Source organism: Eutrigla gurnardus, assembly GCF_963514095.1.
Source record: "Eutrigla gurnardus genome assembly, contig: SCAFFOLD_45, whole genome shotgun sequence".
Classification (NCBI taxonomy): Eukaryota; Metazoa; Chordata; class Actinopteri; order Perciformes; family Triglidae; genus Eutrigla; species Eutrigla gurnardus.
Window position 1 is genome coordinate 297,423 of NW_028155379.1, and position 8,144 is coordinate 305,566.

General features: G+C 36.6%; 1 long non-coding RNA gene across 1 annotated transcript; it reads left to right on the top strand.

The window, feature by feature from the left end:
- The first annotated feature begins 2,848 nt into the window (after positions 1 to 2,848).
- On the top strand, positions 2,849 to 7,697 carry LOC311010331. Its single transcript, XR_014596767.1, has 6 exons — positions 2,849 to 3,467; positions 4,666 to 5,157; positions 5,247 to 5,377; positions 5,652 to 5,864; positions 6,797 to 6,889; positions 7,012 to 7,697. It is a non-coding gene; the product is annotated as an uncharacterized lncRNA (long non-coding RNA).
- The last annotated feature ends 447 nt before the right edge of the window (positions 7,698 to 8,144 follow it).

An 8,144-nucleotide genomic window follows, 5' to 3' on the forward strand; every position in this document is an offset into this window, starting at 1 on the left:
CTAAGTGGTAAGTTTTTCCTTAATGAAAATTAACCATTAACCATTGGTCACCCTCCCATTTTAAAGTGACATTTTGGGCTGAATATGTGCTCACAAACACTTTTAATTGCTTTTGAGAAGTACTGACAGTAGCAGGACATTAACATATAATAAATCTTTAATAAGGACATTATAGACAATTGAATATGTCAGAAGCAAGGTCATCCTATAACCTTTATTTTTTGTATATATGTGTTTTTATTTCATTTCCTGGCAGCGGCAAGGCCTGAGATGATACATGGGAGCCAGCCAAACAATATAGCGGTCATTAAGAAGTGGAACTTTGAACTTCAAATGGAACCTCCTGAAAATTAAACAAACAAATACACACACACACACACACACACACACTAACACACACACACACACACACTCACACACACAAACACACACTCTCTCTCTCTCTCACACACACACTCTAACACACACAAACACACACATACATGTAAACAGGGCCAACAGGGAACTATCATGCGCCACAAGCCAAGAGGGGACCCCTGTTTCTGGTCATTTTGAAGATACAAACATAGAATAGTATAGCTTATTTTAATGTCTTTTACCATAATATTACTTCAAATGTGTTCTTTTAATTTGTTTAAAGAAAAGACTAACAGTGGACTTGAATCCTTCAGCGACGTCTACCTATCACAAAGGGGACTTCCATAGCCTGCATTGGAGCCGTTAGCACCCACTCTTTCACCTATTGTTAGTTTGTTTACTGCGACGTCCACCTATCACAGAGGGGACTTCCATAGCCTGCATTGGAGCCGTTAGCACCCACTCTTTCACCTATTGTTAGTTTGTTTACTAAAGAGAATTTCATTGTTTCTTTCTGAAGTTGATCATTAACTTTGATGTTATCAACATTTAAACATTTCTCTGGAAAATAGAGAATACTTTTTACCTGTAAATCAGAAGTAATTTGCTAATTAGTATAAGCAACTTCATTTCTGAAAGTTACATTTTAGAGAGAAATTAAACCATGACACTACTTATAAGGGAATGGAAATTAATCTACTAAATAATGCTATATTGCTTTAAACCTGATTTGTCATTCTGTTTCAATAACAAAATGTTAATGCTTAGCTCTAGTGGATGGCCTAGCCATTTACCAGACCTTCTCTGTATTAAAATGAGGAGCCAAGCACAATGAAAAGAAGTAAAAAACTACATCCAATAAAGGATAAACACAATCAGGATAAAGTCAAGAGGAAAAGAATATAGTTTCATTTTTAATTAATTGCTTAGAATAGATCTATTATAAACATCCCCAGAAATCCCCTATTAGCGAGTATTTTATGGCACAAGTTCCCATTTGGATAGCATGGAGCGACACTCACACTCCAACATGGACTGTCTCAAACTCAACTGAATTGTCTCTTCAAATATAGTTTTCTTTTAAAACAATACTTTAAGCTCAACTTTAGTGGATTTCCCAGCTTAAAGCTTCAGTATTTTTGAAAGTGAAGGACTACAGGGAAGAGCATTGATTGATCTTGTTTTTACTCATCTATCACTGTGTATTAGTGTTGTTTCTGTCAGTCTTACCAGTACAAGTGGGGACCTCCTAATAAAATGTTACTTGTGTTTACATGCTCTAGGCTTTACAATGCCGACAAAATCTTGAATTGCAGGAATCTCTGCAAGAGAAATATCTATCCTATTAAGATGAGGCACAGATCACATAGTTGTCTTAGTTTAAATAGTTAGGCACTACATTCTCAGAATTGAGTTACCTGCAGCCTGACTTAGAACCAAAATAATCTTTTAAAGTTTATTAATCTTTTAAATGACCTTTAAATAGGGCCTTTTTGGCTTTCACTTAATCATTGAAAAAATAATGCAACACTTGAAGTGTGCCTACCACTTTAAACAAAGTCTCCGTTCCAGTCTGAATTATTAGACATAGATCAGATATCACCAGTCCTGGTTTTTTTTAATTGTAGGTTGTATTGAATGTATCAATAAATAATGCATGAGCTCTTATAAAGGAAAACACATTTTATTTTTGGTGGTCTTGTGGCAACGTTACAGGACATGGTCTTGAAGAACTTCACAATGTCACCTAAAAATATATTATTTCCCTTCGGGGTCAAATAAACATTGTCTCTAAAAAATAGCCCAGGCTCATCCAGTAGGCACCAAATACTCCTATGAAACTACTGTGAAGAACACATAATACAGAATCCTGAGCTGATATCAGGACAGTGATTGGTTCCCTTGGTCAGGACTACGATGCAAATGTTCACTTTTGGTTACAGGGGATAATGGAATGTGTCTCAGTCACTTATGATGTCATTGTATGAAAGACATTTGATCATAGCACTGTTGTTCTTACGGTATACAGCTACTACTTTACTAAGACGAGGACCTAACACTTGTTTCTATTTTTTCGCTCTTACTTTATCGGAAATGATATGTTGTGGTTTCTTCCTTTTGACAAATGTACTTATTTTAAGTCGCTTTGGACAAAAGCATCTGCTAAATGCCCTAAATTTAAATGTAAATACTACATGTGAATAAATGGCCAGACAACCATTGTTCCCTTCATAGACATTTAAATGTAACACATTTAACACCACTTGGCCTTCATTCAGATTCCAATGAGAGCTATGTGGCAATGGCAGACGGATGAAGCCAATGTTCAAATGTAGAAAATCTTGTCACATAATGATTGGTAGATGTGTCAGCAGACATTTGCATCCCAAACTTCGGGAACCAATCACTGTCCATGTAGCTGCTCGGATTCTGTATATATTCTGGGCTTTTTTCACAAATCAGCCTTTGGTAACTTTTGTGTTGAAGCCTGCAGTATTTTTGTAAGACGACTAAATATTCTTCCTTCTCTTCGAACATTCATCTATTTTTGCCTTCTACCAGCTTCATCGCCAAAGTGATAGGTAAGTTCAACATTTACATTTACATATACCCCTTGTATGGCTGAATCAGTTGAGTCTGTTACTATCAATATGCTTTAGAGTAGATGCAGTAGAGTAAAAGGTTGCTTTTTCCACTAGTCAAAGTCTCCATTTTGCATTTGGGTTAAATGTAATAATATAATAATAACATTGTGTTGAAACTTATTTGAAATGCATGAGACCTTGCAAAATCCTAGAGCTGTACTTCAAATACTTTTTCAGTAATGCATTTGTGAGGTTTAGGCCTCAGACCAAAATTAAGCATTTAGTGACATTTTGTTTGTATGATGGAATCCTTGTGGGTTTTGTCTCGTTTGCTCATTGTTCATTTCCCTCAGATGCTTGTCATTGGTGAAGACAGTGCATCATGTATAATATGATCTTAATTACTCCACAGAAAAATTACATCCTGAAAAGGAAGCCTTCATTCCTGCTGGCAAAGATAAAGCCATATACACAGGAGAAGAACTTGTGTATGACAATGAAGACCCTAACTGTCCATGGCGACATGTATGTATATATCTATTTCTATATATTTTTTTTTTGACACAAACACACACACACACAAACACAATTTCATCATTTAACTAAGATATAAGGACTCTCATCCATACCAATATTGTGGATATCTGATTTGATTAGAAACTGGTTTAAATTCTTTTGAAGCTCATTGTTTTAAACTGAAACGTCGTGTTGCCATTACATTGTGCAGTAAAAAATATTGAGAAAGTAGGAGAAAAATTGTAAGGTATCTTAAAGCTATGGTCTACGATTTGAAAGGTTTGAAAAAAGCACCCCCCCCCCCCCCACACACACATACACACATCCCTCCCCTCTGTGCTCCTTAACCCCCCCGAGTTCATATCGTTCTCTCCTCGCAGCCTCCCACCTTCCTCTTATTTTACGAAAATAGTTCACCGAAATGTGTTTCTGAAAACATTTTAGGCGAGAAATAAGCTATGCAGTTCCTGAATCTGTCTTTATTTTAGATCGACAACGGTCAGTTTAAAACATTTTCAAGAGCTTGAGGGCGGCGGCCCGTCTCTCGAAACTCGCCACACCGCGATGGCATGCATGGCTTCTTACATAGACAATAAATGGGAACATTCCCTCCGGGTAAAGGATGAACTCAGGCAGGAAATTGTTTAGTTCCCGGTGTGTCCAGGACTTCCACAACATGAACAAAGCAATAATAGTGTTTATTACGGCCACGAATGATGAAACATTATCGGTGTAAATGCAGCGATTGCCGGTAAGATTTCTCTTTCACCCCGACTGCAGTACGTCCATGATCCCAAACTGTTTGCCACAATCCTGATCCAATAGTAAATTGACAAATCTTTCAAACCGTAGACCAGAGCTTTAATTGTCTGTCACTGATGTGAGCAATAACAGAGAGAAAATGGATTATAGAAATTGTGATGGGAATTTTTTTATTTAGTGGTTTATTTTAGGTTTATTAGAAGTTTGAATAGTTATAACCCTAACCCTTACAATATTCCATGTGTCATGAGGTTATCTGTCGCTACTGCTAGCTTGTTTTGGACTCCTTATTTATAAATTACTCAGAGCTCTGTTAGGAGTGGTATTATTTCTCACCAGGAAATCATAAACTGATTTCCACCACAGAAATGACAGTCTACACTCATATAGTTGTGATATCACTAACATAACCAACCTTCTTCTTCGGGTTTTCTGCCCTTTCAAGGAATCTTGATGGAAGACTTCATTGGAAAATCTTGACTCCATGGCATGATGAAAATTGATAAAGTCCTTTTCAACACTGAAATGAAGATTGCAAATGGACGCAATGCTGCTGAAACATTCCCAGGACTCCTGCACAACTGCCCTGTGGCAGTGAAACGAGTTCCCAAACATATGTCCAAAAAAGAATTGGAGATGGCTTATTTTCTGTGTTCAAAAAATGTACTAGTGGAACATTTGTTGCCAACCCATTTCTGTGTTAGAAGATGCTTACTTTGCCTATTTTGTCTCCCCTCTCTGTAAATTCAGCCTGAGTGAACTGGTTGAAAACGAGAATCTTCCAGAGAGACAAAACCTTACCAAGCAGCGACGACAAGAAATCTGCCAGGAGTTATTGCTGGGACTTGGGGAGCTTCACTTTTTTGCACTTTTGAATTTTGAAACCTGAAGCCTAAAAAACATTTTGTTTTGTAAAAGTTTAAAGATGGAATAACCGGTATTATGCATTTTGATTATGTTTGGTTGTGATTTTGTAGATGGCCTTTAATGGGCATATGAACAAGGAGTATTTTTGCTTTTCTACAGACGTCAACAACAAACTGTATATCACAGACTGTGGAGCAAGCAGAATAAAGGATCTTGCACAGACCACTTGCTACAGTTACGAGGATGTTGGAGGCCCACAATACACGTACAAGAAGGAATCTGATATCCAAGTGAGTTGAGCTTGGAAATGTTAATTTAAACGTAATTCATGATGCCATTTCGAACCATGACCACTGAGTTTGGATTTCTCAAATGTAATAATATAAAATATACCATATCAAGTTGTCCTGCATAGTCAGAAGAACTCATTATTTATTTTTATTTTTATTATTATTGTTCCTTATTTTTTACAGTTTGACTAGGTAAATGCAAATAGTTCAATGCAAAGAGCAGTTTTGGTGACTGTTAGATGACCTTTTTTCAATTTCTTCCAATACATTTTAGGTAGCGGGGTGCTTGGTGCATTACATCCTGACTGATGATCCCGATCAAACCAGAACACCCTACACCAGTGATCCCCTTGGGCTGTCTCACAATGTCCAAACAGGCAACTTCACTCAGAAAAATGGATGAACCTAAAGGATATTATTACCAGAATGCTGAAAAGTTCATTTGAAGAATGTCCAACCATTGAGGAATGCCTTCAGATTTTCACATGTAAGTGCCACCCTAAATATTCTCTATTTTTTATTTGAAGTTCATTCCATGCCAACTCACTCAGAATTCAGAACCCCTCTTCGTTCATGTCATGAAGGGGTGGGGCTGGGATGCAGTGTCTGCTGCGGGGGTTGGTGTGGAGCTGTGGGACCTGTGTTAGTCTTGTCCTGGACTTGTTGCTCAAAGGAGCAGCACGGGGGTTGGGGAAGGTAGAGTCGTTTGCACATCGTTCATTTCAATGAGCTACCCCTCCAGTTACCATGGCGATCTACCCCGGTAAGAAGTGAACCAGCGTTGTAGGACAGAAAACCCAGAGTTAATGCTGAAGTTACCTCGCTAAGCCCAAATCCTGCTTCCTAGGACAGGCCTCCGGTGTCTCCAGTTTGTATTCAATGTACATAATCATATAGAATACACATATAATAATCACAAAACTGCTCATATTTAGCGTAGTGGGCCAAATCTCAAAAATTCATGACTTAAAAAGTATTTGGATTCCAGCTATAGTATTTTACGAGGTCCAATGAATTTAAGATACATTTTTACATACATTTTTCAAGAAATTCCATGACATGAACTGGGAGGGCCAAGGTGAGCTGGTATGGCATGACCCCATGTGTGTGTATGATTCTGTGCATTGGAAAAATGTTTTCCTTAGAACACTACGGTGGAAACAATGAACTGTTTTAATATATTTACAGGTTTCACACAACAGTCAGTACAGTGGAACCACAACCAACTCTGGCAGTGTGAATATAAATGAAGGAAGTTAATGTTTCTGTGAGTGAATTGGTGATTAGTGTTTACATAACCGGAGGTGGCAAAAAATGCATTTGGTAAATGTGTTTGAAGAAAGGTAGTGCCGTAAAAATGTATTCTTTTACTATTTTGAAAAAATGTTTCTTTATTTCAGAGCACTTTGTTTATTTCAGGTTACCCTGACCCTGGAAATGTCAGATGAAGAGGAACAGGAACAACCAGCAGAAGCAGAAACATCTTCCGACGACACCGAAGAGGAATTATCTGTGCGTGAAATAGTAATTAGGAAGACAATTGCAAAACCAATTCCTGAAAAGTAGACGAATGTATGAAAATAGTGTGGCTATTAAATTTTAATACTATTATTTTTTGCAAATTGTTTCTTCAGAAAGGGAAGTAATCCAAGGAAGACCACCTTCAAAAACCCCAACGCCAATGGACATTCAAGTGAAAACTTCGTCAAACAGTCGACATCAGCGGATCTATGACAAGAAAAATTACAAGACATCTGAAAAAGAAGCATCAGGTTAAACCTGAAGTGGCAAAGGCACTTGCACACAGGCAAGTTTCAGCCATGCACAATCATCTTTTGAGCAAAATTAGGAACCTTGGAAACTACAACCATAACTGATCAGTCGTGAAATCTGGGAAAGGACAAATTGTACCTTAAAGGCAAGCAACCTGTCAATCAACAGCAACAGACTACCTGCCTTGCAAGTTTTGCTTCGCTATGTACGTCACAACAGACCTCAGGAGACATTGAAAGTGGTGCAAACTACAAGTTAAAGAGGACAGCCATTTCCATTGTTAGGAGTACAGCAAAAGCAAGAGATATACTCTCAGTTTAAGAGTGTGTGTGGATTTAAAAGCACTTTAAATAAACTTTGGCTTAACACAGCTCTGTATTGTTTTTATGTTTTTTATTTGTAGTTATAACCTGAAAATTGTATAATACACTGAAAAAAATATATCGTATTTGCACACAAATGATTTAGTCAAATCAATGCTGCAATATCAATTAACACTCACTTGCCAGTATCAAGTAAATTTTACTTACCATAAAACATAACAGTTGTAAAGACATTAAGTAGCATTTACTTAATTACATTGAAGTTTTAAGTTATAGTTATTTAAAATTAATTTAAAATGAAGTAAAATCTACTTGTTTTTCATAGACAGGAACATAATTGTCCTCAAAATTTTAAATATATTTTATATATATATAGTATTTGCTGTTATGAAGTAGATTTAAATTATTTTCTTGTGCTTCACATTTTAATTTACTTGGTTGCATTCCGTTACATTACTCACTAAAATTAGGTAATCATTGCCAGTTTTCTTTTGATAAATGTTACCAAATTAATTTAACCAATACTCTATGCATTTAATATATATTTATCACATACCACACAACTAAATAATAATGCAATTAAACTGTTTATTTTTCATTTAAAACAGTTCAACAAACAAGAACCATCAAAGTAAATCCACTACTGTGGATTGAATTGCCCAATACAGTAT